General features: G+C 39.9%; 1 pseudogene; it reads left to right on the forward strand.

Annotated features, from left to right (window-relative positions):
* Nucleotides 1–5,976: 5,976 nt before the first annotated feature.
* LOC112860442 (Golgi phosphoprotein 3 pseudogene) lies at nt 5,977–6,292 on the forward strand (annotated as a pseudogene).
* Nucleotides 6,293–16,989: the final 10,697 nt, after the last annotated feature.

Below are 16,989 nucleotides of genomic sequence, written 5' to 3' on the forward strand. Positions count from 1 at the left end.
AAAAGTCGGCCGCTTAACCGACTGAGCCACCCAGGTGCCCCTACATTTTTTGCTTTTAATAAAATAACTATAATTATAATTAAATCCACTTATTTTTATCAGCATGCTACATTTGAATAGTATAAAACATCAATTATTACTAAAAGTGATTTTTATAAAAGAGCAGTCCCTTCTCTTCAACCCTCCTATCCTATCATCCACCAAGCTAACAGTTCCAATTTTTTTAGCTATTTTCTCTGATTTTGCTTATTTATTTTTTTTAATTTTTTAAAAATTTATTTATTTTGAGAGAGAGGGCATGAGCACGGGAGGGGCAGAGAGAAGGAGAGAGAGAGAATCCTAAGCAGGCCCTGAACTATTGGCATAGAGCCAAATGTGCAGCTCGAGCTCAGTGACTGTGAGATCATGACCTGAACCAAAACCAAGAGTCAGATGCTTAACTGAGTTACCCAGGCTCCCCAATAATTGCCTCATTTTAAAATATTTTCTGGGTCACCTGGGTGGCTCAGTCGGTTGGGCGTCCGGCTTTAGCTCAGGTCATGATCTCATGGTCTGTGAGTTCAAGCCCCACGTCAGGCTCTGTGCTGACAGCTTGGAGCCTGGAGCCTGCGTCAGATTCTGTGTCTCTCTCTCTGCCCCTCCCCTGCTCATGCTCTGCCTCTCTCAATCTCAAAAATGAATAAATGTTAAAAAAATTTTTTTTTAATATTTTCTTCATTTTCTTTGAACAACTGATTAAACATTCCCACATCCTCAACAGCTCTATAAAATAGCTGTAAATTGCACTTTATACAAATCATGTTCAGTGATTGAAGAATTATATCCTGGCCCTCATGCCTCCCGCATCCCCTGGATCCTGTCCCAGAGAATCCTCCTAGTGCCTCCCTCCCCCTGCTTTCCAGTCTGCAAGGTTTCACTGCGGGTGCTTCACTCCTGTTTTGTTGGGACTCCATTTGCTGTCACTCTGGGAATTCTCTTTGTCTCCGTTGGATCTTCTGTCTCCTCAATCCCATGTATCTCAATATCCCAATATCTTTTTTCTAAATTGAGCCCTTTTTGGGCTCAATTTAGTGTGTGCGTGTGTGTGTGTGTGTGTGTATGTACATGCAAGCATTCATCCACACTCAAGCACATCCTCAAATAGCTTCCTAGGAAAGATGTCTGGAAAGTACATTTTTTTGAGCCTCTCCATGTCTAAATTGTCTCTTTTTGGGGCACCTGGGTGGCTCAGTCAGGTAAGTGGCCAACTTTGGCTCAGGTCATGATCTCAGTGCCTGAATTCGAGCCCCGCATCAGGCTCTGTGCTGACAGCTCAGAGCCTGGAGCCTGCTTCGGATTCTGTGTCTCCCTCTCTCTGCACCTCCCCTGCTCACACTGTCCCCTTCTCTCTTTCTCTCAAAAAATAAATAAATATTTTAAATTTTTTTTTGAAGATTGTCTCTTTTCTACTCTTTCACTTGATGGAGAGTTTGACTAAATATGGAACACTTGGCTAAAAAATAACTTAAAAATAAATTTGAAGGTCTAGCTCCATTATTTTCCACCTCCCGTTTGAGATGTTTGATGCCGTTCTGATTCATAATCTTCTATTCATTATCTGTCTCACCATTATCTGCGCCCCCCATGTCCTCCTCCCCTTCCAGAAGCTTTTACTATCCTCTGTTTATCTCCAGTGTTTGAAACTTCACAATAATGAGTCTTTTGTTGTTTTTTAAAATTGTTTGTTGAGGTTTTTGTTTGCTTTTGTTTTTTGTCTTTTATTCATTGGGCTGGATACCCAAAGGGCCTTTCTGAGAAGAAGCTCATGTTCTTGAGCTCTGGAAAATTTGTTTATGTTATTTTACCAATACTTTCCCCACCATTCTTTTTAGCCCTCTCTTTCTGGAGCTCCTATCATTCAGCTGTTAGGCCTCCTGAATCAACCATCTAATTTCTTATGTTTTCTTTCTTATTGTCCAGTTATTCACCATTTTGCTCTACATTTTGGATTCCTTATATCCTCCACTTTTCTCAGTTTTTCATTTCTGCCATCCAATTTTTTATTTTTCTAGTTTTTTTTTGTTGTTGTTGTTGTTATCCTCTGAATGTCCTTTTTAAAACTATCATCTTGTATATGGATACATATCATCTCTTATTTCTCTGGGGATAGCCATGACCTTTTTCATTTTTCTTCTCCCTCCATAGTTTGTTTCTCTGAGTTTCTTTTTTTAAACAAGTTTATTCAGGTATAATTCTTTTTTTTTTTTTAAGTTTATTTATTTTTGAGAGAAAGAGCTGGGGAGGAGCAGAGAGAGAGAGGGAGAGAGAATCCTAAGCAGACTCCACACTGTCAACACAGAGCCTGACATGGGACTTGAACTCATGAACTGTGAGATCATGACCTGAACCAAAATCAAGAGTCTGATGCTTAACCAACTGTGCCACCCAGGATATAATTCCTATGTCATTAAATTCACTCATTTTTAGTGTCTAATTCACTGACGTTTGGAGTATTCATTGAATCATTCAACCATCACTAAATCCAGTTTTATTATTTTTTCTTTTTTTTAATGCTTATTTATTTTTGACAGAGAGAGAGAGAGAGAGAGACAGAGCATGAATGGGGGAGGGGCAGAGAGAGGGAGACACAGAATCTGAAGCAGGCTCCAGTCTCTGAGCTGTTAGCACAGAGCCCGATGTGGGGCTCGAACTCATGGACGACGAGATCATGACCTGTTCCGAAGTCGGAGGCTTAACTGACTGAGCCACCCGGGTGCCCCATACAATCCAGTTGTAGAACATTTCTACACCCCAAAAAAATCTCATGCTCCCATTTGCAATTCATCTCCATTCCCATCTCGTCCCAATCAGCCAATAATCTGCTGTGTCTACACATTTACTTTTTCTAGATGCTTCATACAAATAGAATAGTACAATAAATGTTCTTCTGTGTCTGCTTTCTTTCACCTCACATGCTGTGTGAACACCGTTCTCACTGCAGCAGGCATCAGCAGGTCGTTCCTTTTTCTGTCACTGAAGAGTATTCCATTTTAGGGCAATTATAAACATCTTTTTGTTATTTTCATATTTTATGTTGAGCTCTGTGTTTCACATTAGAGGGGTTTTACCAAATGAATGCACTCCCTGGCAGTCTGTTCATATTTAGAAAGAGAGGCCCAAAAAGTTATTTGGAAACTATGTGTGTTCATGATGGGAGGTGGTGCAGTGGGGGCTTCATTATACGTCTTTGAGGAAATTCTCTTGTCAGTGTTTTTCATTCTTTTCTGTTGGGCTGGTAGAATTTTCCAGAGAAGACTCTCCTAATGTCTTGGAATTGAGAGGAAGGAGAAGGCTAAGATGTCACAAATTTTAGGACATAAACTTTTCTTTGATCCCCCTGTTTTCAGTAAGAGATCCCTGCCTCCTTCGACTGTGTCTGTGTGCCTGAGTCCAGAGACCCTGTGTTTTGTTCTCTTCTACTAGGCTGGCTGCACAGAATAGATGAGAGGATCTGGAGGTACTTTCTAAAAAGACTTTCAAACAATCTCTCTATTTTTAGCCCTACCATTATCTGCTCCTCCACCCATGTTTCCACAGCTGTCTGGTGCCAGTTTCTGAGCCTTGGGGATCTGCAGTGTAATGTGGGTTACCTCTCTGCTTTACCCACTGCCAGTTTAGGATTCGTTTTCTTGGATCGCTAATCCATCTACCACGTTTCCACTTACTTTGCAGTGTCTAAAATTTTACTGCTATTGTTTTCTTTACTAGTCTCTTAGGTTTGTGCCTCCATAAAATTCCCTCTGCTCTCATTTTCATGGCATTTTTGTCAGGAATAGAGTACTTATTCAACAAGCCATCTTTAATGTGAATCTCAATTAATTCTTTTTTTAATGCATATTTATTTATTTTGAGAGAAAGAGAGAGCTTGTAAGAGGGGGGAGAGAAAGAGAGAAGGAGAGAGAGAATCCCAAGCAGGCTCTGCACTGTTAGCACAGAGCCAGACGCGGGACCTGAACCCACAAACCACGAGACCATGACCCGAGCCAAAGTCAGATGCTTAACCACCCAACTGACTGAGCTACCAAGGCACCCCTAAATTCAATTCTTTAATGAAAAGTAAAACTTTCAATTTCAAATAATTTATGTAAAAACCTTATCCTCAAAGAAGTGCAGCATAGCTCACCACTCCTTTTATTTTTTTTAAATGTTTATTTATTTTTGAGAGAGAAGGAGACAGAGCACAAGCAGGAGAGGGGCAGAGAGTAAGGGAGACCCAGAATCTGAAGCAGGCTCTAGGCTCTGAGCTGTCAGCACAGAGACTGACATGGGGCTCGAACTCATGCACTGAGATCATGACCAGAGCTGAAGTTGGACACTTAACCAACTGAGCCAGCCAGGCACCTCTAGATCACTACTCCTTAAATGTGTGCTGCACAGAGTGTCTTCCTTTCAAGAGTCCAGAATGAAAAGGGGCAGGGGCTTTGGCTTTATGATGGAGAAAACTGACAGATATCTCAGCCAAGGGACCAAAGTCAACACTAACAGTGATAAGTCATGTTCATAGTGTCCATCCTTGATATTATAAGAAGAGGATGGTACTTGACTTTTGTGGTACCCCTTCCAAAAACCTTTAATTGCAGTCTAATCAAGGGGAAAACATCAGACAAATCCCAATTGAGGAACAATCTACAAAGTACCTAAGTAGTACTTCCCAAAACTGTCCAAGTCCTCAAAACAAGGAGGAACTGTCAAAGCCAGGAGGAGCCTAAGCAAACATAATACATAAATGGAATGTGGTAACTTGGACAGGATCCAGGAACAGAAAAAGAGTATTAGGCAAAAACTTAAGGAAATCTGAATACTGTATGAACTTTAGTTAAGAGGAATGTACCAATACTAGGTCGTTAATTATGATAAATGTACCACACTAATGGGAAAACCAGTGAGGTGTGGGACAAACTGGGTGTGCGGCATATGGCAATGCTCTACTATCTTCATAACTTCTCTGTAAATCAAAAATTATTCTTTTAAAAAGTTTATTTAAAAAATTAAACCTCTCTCATTTATCCTTTGGCTATTTAATTGATACCTTCATGCCAACTGAAATGTGCCAGAATTTGGCTCATTTCTACCTCATACTAAAACTATTAGGCACCTATTCTGTGTGTTGGAATAGTTTATTCGTTCTCTTTTACAGATACTTACCGAGCAAGTACTAAGTTTCAGGAAATATACCTGGTGCTTGGGGCTACAGAGATCAATAAAATATGATTCCTGTCCCATAAGAAGTTCAGATTCGAGGAAAACAGACTAACATAAAATACTTTCTGTATTCTACTTCTCTAGAAACACACCAGCTACCATGAACACATTTTGCTATTCATATTAAGAGTGGAAAAAAATAAGGCTGAAATTCTCTAATTTTCAAAAACTTTTGTTTAGGTGAGATGTGGAATCTCTTAGAATTGTATCACCAGTTAAGCAATATGCAAGAATGATTAAATACCTGGTGTAAAAGGACATATTGAAAACAGAGAAACAAGTAGAAACTTTCTGCCTTTTTTTTTTTTGAGAGAGAGAGATACTGAGTGAGTCGGGGAGGGGTAGAGAAAGAGGATCCCAAACAGGCTCCACACTGTCAGCACAGAGCCCGTTGCGGGGCTTGAACTCACAAACCAGAGATCATGACCTGAGCCGAAATCAAGAGTTGGACACTTAACTAACTGGGCCACCCAGATGCCCCCAAAACTTCCTACATTTTTTAAACTTTATTTATTTTGAGAGAGACAAAGAGAGCGTGTGCAGGGGGAAAGAGGGGTGCAAAGAGAGAGAGAGAGAGAGAGAGAGAGAGAGAGAGAGGATCTCAAGCAGACTCCAGAGCAGTCAGCTCAGAGCCCACCATGGGGCTTGTACCCACAAAACCATGAGATCATGACCTGAGTCAAAATTAAGTGTTAGACACTCAACCAACTGAGCCACCCAGGAGCCCCAGAACTTTCTACTTTTTGACGTGATGACACATCCCCTCACCAACCACAATATCAAGCAGTGCCTCATCAAGAAGGTACAGGAAGCTGTTCTTGACAAATGGGTGAATGACCCTCACCGCATGGACAAACGTTTGCTGGCCCTTATTTACCTAGCCCATGCCTCCGACGTCCTGGAGAATGCTTTCGCCCCCCTTCTGGACGAGCAGTATGATTTAGCTACCAAGAGAGTACGGCAGCTCCTCGACTTAGATCTGGAAGTGGAGTGTCTGAAGGCCAACACCAACGAGGTCCTGTGGGCAGTGGTGGCAGTGTTCACCAAGTAACTGCTCAGAATGAGGTGTTCTTCTTTCAGGTAAGCCAGTTGCTCCAATTCTATTGACTTCTGATTTTTTATAGTTTGTACTTTCCTACACTATAATTGGCTTTTGTTTTATATAATAATAGGTAGCTTTTCTGTGTGTGTGTGTGTGTGTGTGTGTGTGTGTGTGTGTGTGTGAATGCAAGAAACTGCTGGTATGAGGGACCTTTCTGTTTAAGTTTAGAGAAAAGTCTTACTGTCATTGGTATTTTGTTCTTTCTTGAGTTTCAGAGAGTTGCCCTTCTCAACAGTCACAGGTTTGGGTTTCTGTTATGTTTATTTCAAACTACCTCCAGGTCCACATGCACTTCATTAGCATCTCGTCAGTTGCAAACTCTCCACAAGTACAAATTCTTCTGTACTTCTCAAACCCTGAGGGAGAAACCACACACACACGAAGTCAGACGCTTAACCGACTGAGCCACCCACATGCCCCATGGGAAGAGGGGGTTTTTATGCCAAGTCTCAAAAATGATGTTACCAGACTCCGGTATGTGGGGGAAATAGAGAGATGTTGGTCAAAAAGTACAAACTTACAGTCATAAGATGAATGAGTTCTGGTGATCTAATGTACAGCATGGTGTTGCAAAATGACCAGCACACTAAGTCTAGTTAACATCAACCTCATCTATTTTCACTATTAAATCATAAAGGTGAATTGCTCCATTAAGCCATTTGGGATGTGATACATCCCACGTATGCTGCATGTAGTGTGGGCTTCACATGAATTGCTCTTTGCTCTGCACACCATTTAGGAGGTAGGGAAGTGCTGGGGGGGTTAAATGAATAGCTCAAAGACATCCAGAGTCCTATGTCTTTTTTCCTCATTTTCTCTCTGTAATTCTCAGATATTGCCCTTTGATTCAGATACTCTCTCATGTTGCAAAAAGGACAGTAGCTCCAAGGATCCAACTCTTGCACAACAATTTCCAAAGACGGGAAGAAGTGAAGAGGCTCATGTCTTTTCCTCATGTGCCTTTTAAAGAGTTATAAAACCTTATTCAGAACCCCCAGCAGGTGCACTCTCATGTCTCATTGGCTGGATTTATATCACATGCTCACTTCTAAACCAATCATGTATTAATCAAGATTCACACCTTGTGGCTCTTCAGAAGGACTCTGTCTCTTCTGGAGTACATGGTTATTGGATGTGGGAGAGGAGGGACAGGATAGTCTGTGAGCAAGAAAGAAGGAAAATTTGTGAGCAATCAGTATCTGTCTTCCATAGTCGCTGACAATGAACATCTTTTCACGTAGTTATTAGCTACTTCCACTGGTCAATTTTTGTATTGCTATACCAATACCCTGCTGTTCAAATAGCTTTATAATAAGTCTTGATATCTGTGAAGACCAGTCCTTCCTCAAAATTGTGTTGGTGATGCTGAGCCCTTTGCTCTTCTATATGATTTATTTTTATTTTTATTTAATTTATTTTTTAAATTTACATGCAAGTTAGTTAGGATATAGTGCAACAATGATTTCAGGAGTAGATTCCTTAGTACCCCTTACCCATTTAGCCCATCCCCCCTCCCACAACCCCTCCAGTAACCTTCCATTTGTTCTCCATATTTAAGAGTCTCTTACATTTTGTCCCCCTCCCTGTTTTTATATTATTTTTCCTTCCCTTCCCTTATGTTCATCTGTTTTGTATCTTAAAGTCCTCATATGAGAGAAGTCATATGATATTTGTCTTTCTCTGACTAATTTTACTTAGCATAATACCCTCCAGTTCCAACCACGTAGCTGCAAATGGCAAGATTTCATTCTTTTTTATTGCTGAGTAATACTCCATTGTGTGTGTGTGTGTGTGTGTGTGTGTGTGTGTGTGTGTATATATATATACACCACATCTTCTTTATCCATTCATCCATTGATGGACATTTGGGCTCTTTCCATACTTTGGCTCTTGTTGATAGTGCTGCTATAAACATGGGGGTGCCTGTGCCCCTTCAAAACAACATTACCTGTATCCCTTGGAGAAATACCTAGTGGTGCAATTGCTGGGTCGTAGGGTAGTTCTATTTTTAATTTTTCGAGGAAACTCCAGACTTTTTTCCAGAGTGGCTGAACCAGTTTCCATTCCCACTAGCAGTGCAAAAGAGACCCTCTTTCTCCACATCCTCTCCAATATGTGTTGTTGCCTGAGTTGTTAATGCTAGGCATTCTGACAGATGTGAGGTGGTATCTCATTGTGGTTTTGATTTGTATTTCTCTGATGCTGAGTGATGTGGAGCATTTTTTCATGTGTCTGTTGGCCATCTGGATGTCTTCTTTGGAGATGTGTCTATTCATGTCTTTTGCCCATTTCTTTGCTGGATTATTTGTTTTTTAGGTGTTGAGTTTGATAAGTGCTTTATAGATTTTGGATACTAACCCTTTATCTGATACGTTGTTTGCAAATATCTTCTCCCATTCCATCAGTTGCCTTTTAGTTTTGCTGATTGTTTCCTTTGCTGTGCAGAAGCTTTTTATTTTGATGAGGTCCCAATAATTCATTTTTGCTTTTGTTTCCCTTGTCTCTGGAGATGTGTTGAGTAAGAAGTTGCTGTGGCCACGGTCAGAGAGGTTTTTGCCTGCTTTCTCCTGGAGGATTTTGATGGCTTCCTGTCTTACATTGAGGTGTTTCATCCATTTTGAGTTTATTTTTGTGTATGGTGTAAGAAAGTGGTTCAGGTTCATTGTTCTGCATGTCGCTGTCCAGTTTTCCTAGCACCACTTGCTGAAGAGACTGTCTTTATTCCGTTGGATGTTCTTTCCTGCTTTGTCAAAGATTAATTGGCCATACAGTTGTGGGTCCATTTCTGTGTTCTCTATTCTGTTCCATTGATCTGAGTGTCTGTTCTTGTGCCAGTACCATACTGTCTTGATGATGACAGCTTTGTAATACAGCTCAAAGTCCATCTTCCATATGAATCTTAGGAACAACTTCCCAAGTTTCCTGAAATACTCTTTTGGGATTTCGGTTGGTATGACATCATGCAGATTTATTTGAAGGAACTGACATCGTTAGGACACTGAGTCTTTCCATCTAGGAACATGGCATAACTTTCCGTGGTAAATATGGCTACAGATTCTTTGCACCTCCTATTAAATGGTGGAGCCTATTTCCCCACCTCTTATATCTGGGCTGGCTTTGCTCTTTGCTTTATCCACTAGAATGTGGCGGAAGTGGCATTTTGCAAGCTCCAGAGCTGGGGGTACACGAAGTGATATGGTTTCTGCGTTCACTCTCTTGGAATGCTGCCTTGAGACCACCATACCATAATGAAGCCCAGGATAAAAGAGCATATGGAAAGAGAAAGCTGAGCAGCTGTCTCAGCTAAGTTCAGTATCCAGCCAGCTGACCTGCCAGCTGAATGCAGCTGTGTGAATGAGCCTGCGTGAAAGCAGTGGAGAACTGCTTAGCCAACCCATAGAATTACAAGAAATGATGAATTGTTATTGATTTAAGCCATTAAGTTTTGGGGTATTTTACTCCACAACAAAGACTAGCTGAAAGAGAAATTGGTACCCAAAAGTGGGGTACAGCTATAATAACGACTTAACATATGTGGCATGGCCTTGGGACTGGGCAGTGGATAGAGACTGCTGGGGGAGCAAGGAGACTATTAGTGGAAGCTTGAAAAAACAGTGGGGAAACTACTATTAAAGTCCAGAAGGATAGTAAGCAATGTTTTGTGCTAGTGAAAAAATTGGCAAAACTGTTATCAACACCACATGAAGCAAAGGAACTACCTGGTTAACCCATAGAATCTTGAGAAATACTGAATTATTTTTACTATTATTGCATTGAGACAATAAAACAGTAAGTTTTGGGATGGTTTTATATAATATATAATTGAAATACTAATGAACTGGTGAGTCTGATTGTTATGGGCTGAATTTTCCTCAAAAAATGCATATGTTGAGGGGCGCCAGGGTGGCTCAGTAGGTTAAGCATCCAACTTCAGGTCAGGTCATGATCTCGTGGTCCATGAGTTTGAGCCCCACGTCAGGCTCTGTGCTGACAGCCCAGAGCCTGGAGCCTACTTCAGATTCTGTGTCTCCCTCTCTCTCTGCCCCTCTTCCACTTGCTCTCTCTCTCTCTCTCTCTCTCAAAAATAAATAAACATTAAAAAAAAATTAATGCATATGTTGAAGCCCTAACCCCCAATATAACTGTTTTTGGAGACAAGGCCTTTAGGAAGGTAATTAAGGTTAAATGAAGTCATAGGAATGAGGCCCTAATCCAATGAAACTGGTTTCCTTATAAGGGGAAGAGACACCAGAAATCTAGTAACCCGTCTATAGATGTTCTTGGATTTTTTTTTTTTAAAAATTAAGTTTGTTTATTTTGAGAGAGAGAGAGAGTGCACACGCGTGCATGATTTGGGGCAGGGCAGAGAGAAGGAGAGACAGAATCCCAAGCAGGCTCCACACCATCAGCACAGAGCCCGGTGCAATGCAGAGATCGAACCCACACAGTGAGATGGTGTCCTGCACCAAGATCAAGAGTCGGATGCTTAACCGACTACGCCACCCAGATGCCCCTTCTTGGATTTTTTTATACAGATAATAATATTATCAGGAAATGATGGTATTCATTTCAAATTATTATAGTTCATTTATTTTTTTCTAATCTAAGTCAGCAACACTTATTTTTGATATTGTTTTCATTTAATTTTGTAATAGGTATTATATTCACATGCTTTAAGAAACATGAAAAGGTGGGGTGCCTGGGTGGCTCAGTCAGTTGAGCATCCAACTCTTGATATCAGCTCAGGTCATGATCTCCAGGGACATGGGATTCTCTCTCTCTCTTTCTCTGCCCCTTGCCCGCTCGACCTTTCCCTCTCTCTCTCTCAAATGAAAAAAAAAAAAAAAAAGAAAAGAAATGTTAAAAGGTGTGTAGTAAAAAGTTATGCTATATTTGTCATTCTTTTGTCTTATTACAATGGCAAATACAGTATTGACCAATTTGGCTATCAGCAGATGTCTCTGCCTTTGATAAAAATGTTTCTAAATTTCACTATATTTTGATGTTTTCAATAAGCCTTTTTTCAATAGGTTTTTGAAAGAAATAATTCATAATGCTAAAGAAGTTATTTTCCATCTTTATATCTTTATAAGCTTATATATCATGATTAAGAATTGAATTTTATATAATTTTTTGCCTTTTGATTTTGAGGTATAACTTATATACAGTGAAATTCACAGATCATAAATGTATATTTTAATGAGTTTTGATACACATATGTCCATGTAACCCACACCCCTCTCAAGACAGAACATTTTCATCACCCTAGAAAATTCCCTTGTGCCCTTTCTTGGTCAATCCCACCACTCCACTCTCCTGGGACAACCAAATTTCTGATTTTTCACATTATATTAACTATGTCAGTTCTAGAACATGATATAAATTGAATCATTCAGTACGTACTCTTTTGTTTTATCAGTAGTTTGTTTCTTTTCTCCTCCATTTTTATTCTTTTTTTTAAATATTTATTTTGAGAGAGAGAGAGTGCGAGCATGAGTGGGAGAGGGGCAAAGAGAGAGGGAGACACAGAATCCAAAGCAGGCTCCAGGCCCTGAGCTGTCATCACAGAGCCCAATGTAGGGCTTGAACTTATGAACCATGAGATCCTGATCTGACCCGAAGTCAGATGCTTAACTGACTGAGCCACCCAGGCACTCCTCTCCTTTTTTATTCTGAGTAGTATTCAATTATATGAACATACTGCAATTTACCCATTTTCTTGTTTTAAATGGTTATGTATGTATGTATGTATGTATTTTAATTTTTTAATGTTTATTTATTTTTGAGAGAGAGGCAAAGCATGAACAGGGGAGGGGCAGAGAGAGAGGGAGACACAGAGTCTGAAGTAGGCTCCAGGCTCTGAGCTGTCAGCACAGATCCCAACACGGGGCTTGAACCCATGAACCGTGAGATCATGACCTGAGCTGAAGTCGGATGCTCAACTGACTGAGCCACCCAGGCACCCTGTCTATTTATTTATTTTAAGAGAGAAAGAGAGGGCATGGGGGAGGGGCAGAGTGAGAGGGAGAGAGAGAATCCCTAGCAGGCTCCATGCTGCCAGCCCAGAGCCCAATACAGGGCTTGATCCCACTAACTATGAGAACTTGACCTGAGATGAAGTCAAGAATTGGATACTTACCACTTGAGCCACCCAGGTACTCCTACCCATTTTCTCTTTATGGGAGTCTTTGGGTTGTTTCCAGTTTTGAGTTACATGAATCAAGTTGCTATGAACATATTAGAAGTCTCTTAGAGGACTTAGGTTAAAAATATAAAGATTGGGGTAAAAAACATATCTGCACTTTTATTGTTTTTTTTTTAATTTTTTAATGTTTATTTATTTTTGAAAGAGAGAGAGAGTGCACGAGTTGGGTAGCGAGAGAGAGAGAGGGAGACACAGAATCCATAGCAGGCTCTAGGCTCTGAGCTGTCAGCACAGAGCCCAATGCAGGACTCAAACTCATGAGCTGTGAGATCATGACCACAGCTGACATTGGACCCTTAACCAACTGAACCACCTGGGTGCTCCAGCACTTTTATTGTTAAAGTATATTCCCTGTAGACAGAATATATCAGGTCTTGTTTTTTAATCCATTTTAGCAATCTCTCTTTTCTTTAATGTTTATTTATTTATTTTGAGAGAGAGAAGAGAGAGAGAGAGAGAGAGAGAGAGAGAGAGAGAGAGAATTCCAAGCAGGCTCCATGCCCAGCATGGAGCCCCATGCAGGGCTTGATCTCATGACTATGAGATGGTGACCTGAGCTGAAATCAAGAGTCTGACACTTAACTGACTGAGCCACCCAGGCACCCCAGCAATCTCTCTTAATTGATCTATATAGTACATTTATATTTAATTTAATTATTAATATGATTGGCTTTAAGAAAATATTTCTTGTATTTATTTCCCTTTTTCCCCTATGTCTTTGTATCTTTTCTCCTTTTTCTCGCCTCCTTTAGGATTCACTGAATACTTTTTAGTAATCCATTTCATTTTCTATCGCTAATTAGCTAGACCTTTTTGTTTTCTTGCTTTCAGTCGTTGCTCTAGGGTTTACAACATATATCTCTAACTTACCACATTCTATCCTCAAATAGTATTGTATTACTCCACATAAAATAAGTGCAAATACACTGTAATTTCCTCTCATTTGTTCTTCATACTATTGTTGTCATATTTTTACTCCTACATGCATTATAAACCCCACAAAGTATTATTATTTTTGCTTTCAACAGTCAAAAATCCCTGAAGGAAATTTAAAAAACACACACAAGAGAAAAATTCATTTCTATTTGCCCACAATTTTTTTTTTTTTTACCATTACTGCCACTCTTTGTTCCTTTGTGTAGATCTGAGTTTCTACATAATATTGTTTTCTTTCAGCCTAAGAACACTTTCTTTAACCTTTCTTGTCATTTGGAAATGCTGATAATGAATTTGCTCAACTTTCATTTAACAAAAAGATGTCTTTAGTTTGCATTCATTTTTGAAGAATTGTTTTCTGAATATAGAATTTCAAGATTACAGGCATTTGTGTGTGTGTGTGTGTGTGTGTGTTTTAGCACTTAACAGATGTTGATCCTATTACAGCTTTCAGCATTTCTTTTTTTTTTTTAATTTTTTTTCTTAATTTTTTTTTTTTTTTTATTTTTGAGACAGAGAGAGACAGAGCATGAGCAGGGAAGGGGCAGAGAGAGAGGGAGACACAGAATCGGAAGCAGGCTCCAGGCTCTGAGCCATCAGCACAGAGCTCGATATGGGGCTCGAACTCACAGACTGTGAGATCATGACCTGAGCCGAAGTCGGACGCTCAACTGACTGAGCCACCCAGGCGCCCCAGCATTTCTTTTTTTTTAATTTTTAATGTTTATTTATTTGTGTGTGAGAGAGAGAGAGACAGACAGAGTGTGAGTGGGGGAGGGGCAGAGACAGAGGGAGACACAGAATCTGAAACAGGCTCCAGGCTCTGAGCTGTCAGGACAGAGCCCAACACGGAGCTTGAACTCACGAACCGTGAGATCATGACCTGAGCCGAAGTCAGAGGCCTAACTGACTGAGCCACCCAGGCGCCCCACAGCTTTCACCATTTCTGACTGAGAATTCAAGGCCAGCTCATCACTGTGCCCCTCTGTGTAATGTATCTTTTTTCTCTGGCTGCTTTTAAAATGTTCTTTTTATCTGTAATTTTTTAGTCATTTGACTAATTTGACAATAATATGCCTAGTATGGGTTTCTTTGTGCTTATTCTGCTCAAAATTCTTGGATTTTTAAGCTGATATATTTCATCAAATTTTATCTTCAAATATTTCTTTCTGTACCATTTTCTTTCTTCCCCTTCTAGGTTTCCAGTTGTTACACAAGACTCTGAGACTACTCATTTTTTACATACTACTGGTTTTCTCTGTTTTTCTAGTATGGATAGTTCCTGTTTTCTTCTCTTTTAATTTACTGTTCTTCTCTTTTATAGTATCCAACTGATTGCAATCTCATCCAGTGAATTTTTTATCTCAGAAATTTTCTTGCATGTTTAAGGAGCTCAAATGCCTGGTGATCCCTATCTATTCATTTAGATTTAAGAATGGGACACAGAAAAGCTGCACTGGGAACTCTGTGTTTATAAGCAAGTTTTTCAGTTTTGCCGAAGAGTGATCATGTGGAAGCAATAGGCTTATCTCAGAGAACCCAGAGAGTCCAAAAAAAAAAAAAAAAAAAAAAAATGCAGGTCTTTTCTTTAGGACCATTCAATTTCTCCAGGGAGAAACTTCTAATTGTTTGCCTACATGGTACATCCTCTGCTGTGGGCATTCTCCAGGAGAGACAGTGACAGAGACAGAGACTTAGGCTAGGGTAGAAAGAATAATAGTCATCTTCTATTTTTTTTTTCACCAGCTGAGGGCTATTCTATCTTTTATTTCACCAGTTGGTCTTACATTTTTCATTTGTTAACTATAATTATAGAAGAATCTCAAGAAAGACAAAAAATAACAAGTGTGATCAACTGTTTTAATAAAAAAATTAAGCAAAATAAGATTGTTTTGCAGAGCATCAAAAGCATCTGAAGATTGTGGCCAAAACAAATAAAAATACTTTGCAATAATACAAAAAAACAATATTCTATATGAAATCATACTTGCTAAGTTATTAATTCTGGCTTTAACCCCTGCTTGCTATCTGATTCTGGGAAAATTATTTGCTACCTCAGAGCCTCAGTTCCCTCTTCTCTAAAATGAGATTAATAATGCCTTAAGTAGGGGTTCCTGGGTGACTCGGTCAGTTAAGAGTCTGACTCTTGATCTGCTTAGGTCATGATTTCACGCTTCATGGGTTAGAGCCCTGCGTTGGGCTCCGCATTGATAACATGGAGCCTGCTTTAGATTCTCTCTCTCTCTCCCTCTCTCCCTGACCCACCTCTGCTCATTCTCTCTCTGCCTCAAAATAAATAAATACATTTAAAAAAATAAGAAGAATGATATCTTAAAGTATTATCAAGAGTTATAAGCACACTGTATGTACTCAATAAATAGACGTTTCATTTTCGCTTTGAGATGAATAAACAAAAGATGGAAATTAGTGAAATGTTTATCAAGACTGGCTTTTGTTAAAGGCAAAGTTGAAGAGTAGGTTGGTGACCATTTTACTAAGTGACCTCTTACCAGGGCATCCATTGCAAAGAAAAGAGCATTTTCTTTTTGATGAGTTTCAGTTTTGCTGTTACCTGGTTAACTCTTATCTTTAAAACCATATTGTTTCTTTCTCTTCCTCAAGCATTTTTCTTCTCTTCTTTCTGATTCACCTCTTTGAAAAGAAGATGGACTGGGTGCCTAGGTGCCTCAGGTGGTTAATCATCTGACTTTGGCTCAGGTCATGATCTCATGGTTGGTGGGTTGGAGCCCTCCTTGGAGCGCTCTGCTGTCAGTGCATAGCCCATTTTGGATTCTCACACTCTTTCTCAAATATAAATAAGCATTTAAAAAAAGAAAAAATAGAAGATGACGAAGTGGGTCCACGATGGTCCTAGCAGAAAGAGGATTTTATCTTGACCTTACCTCAGCTAGTTCCAAAGAAGGGACTTCAATAAGGAAACTCCTTCAGAGTTATAGATAAGGGAACAAACAAGGGATATTGAGACACCCAGAGGCTAGCAATGGCCACCAGCCATTACCACAAGGGCAAGAGGGACATGGAGGAGGAATAGAAGGGAGAGCAGTGAGAACTAAGTTATGGAGGAGGAGCCACCCAGCAGAATCTCTAGCTTTGGAGGGATGCAGCCTATGGGGGGAAAATCAAGATGTGTGAACGGTGTAAACATCCTCAAGTGGCTGAAACAAAACTACAGGCCATCCTGCAGGAAAAAAAAAGAAAAACTTCTTTACTATACTTTTGGTGCCTGTCAGACGTGGAATTCAAATTAGTAAATAAGATTGTTTCATGTTGCATGTTTATGCCTTAAGGTGACTCCTAGTTTATCACTTCAGTGGTGGAACCAACTGCTACCCAGGGGGAAAGAAAAGGAGCAAAATAGTCCACTTTGAGTTAGTGGAACTGACCAGGCTAAGGCATCAAGCGACTCTCTCCAATGTGTGCAATTTTAGGAAATGTCTCCATTCTTGTCATGGATGTCTCTAAGGATTTGTTTAAAAATTCAAAT

This window comes from Puma concolor, chromosome A1 (genome assembly GCF_028749965.1).
Source record: "Puma concolor isolate L17-30 chromosome A1, mPumCon1.1.hap2, whole genome shotgun sequence".
Classification (NCBI taxonomy): Eukaryota; Metazoa; Chordata; class Mammalia; order Carnivora; family Felidae; genus Puma; species Puma concolor.